Source organism: Ursus maritimus, unplaced genomic scaffold (genome assembly GCF_017311325.1).
Source record: "Ursus maritimus isolate PB19 unplaced genomic scaffold, ASM1731132v1 scaffold_9, whole genome shotgun sequence".
In the NCBI taxonomy this organism is placed as follows: Eukaryota; Metazoa; Chordata; class Mammalia; order Carnivora; family Ursidae; genus Ursus; species Ursus maritimus.
In genome coordinates, this window is record NW_024427107.1 from 44,001,689 (window position 1) to 44,002,152 (window position 464).

General features: G+C 62.7%; 1 protein-coding gene across 1 annotated transcript in view; it reads left to right on the forward strand.

Annotated features, from left to right (window-relative positions):
• The window catches only part of VPS13B (vacuolar protein sorting 13 homolog B), a 759,954-nt gene that overhangs the window by 57,437 nt on the left and 702,053 nt on the right, over positions 1–464 (forward strand). The window lies entirely within an intron of this gene.

Genomic DNA, 464 nt, shown 5'->3' on the forward strand with positions numbered 1-464 from the left:
ATGGGGATGGGCACTCTCTGAGCCGGTATTTCCAGGCTTTTGTTCTCTGGCGGCTTTCCCTGGCGGCCGGCTATGCCTCTTCTGAGGGTCAGAGCAGCAGAGGCTGCATTGTCGCAGAACAGAGGGATTGCGGCCCGTTCTCCACTGATGTTCTGGCCACTTTAACTCTGTTACTGTTGGTGCTGCTCAACCCTGTGGCGTCCCGGGATGTGCCCGGGATGTGCGCACCAACTCGGCGACCCTGCCCTCACTTCCAGGGCCGGCGCGTCTCTGTCCTTTGTGTTTCTAATGCCGCCAGCCACCGGCCCGCGCGCGTCTCTGTCCTTTGTGTTTCTAATGCTGCCAGCCACCAGCCGCCCCGCGCGCTCCCGGGTCTCCCGGTCTCAGTCTATGCCCGGTGAGCACACCTCGATTCCGGAGTTTCGTGAGAAGCCTGGTGGCGCGCGCACCCGGTTCAGGGTCTC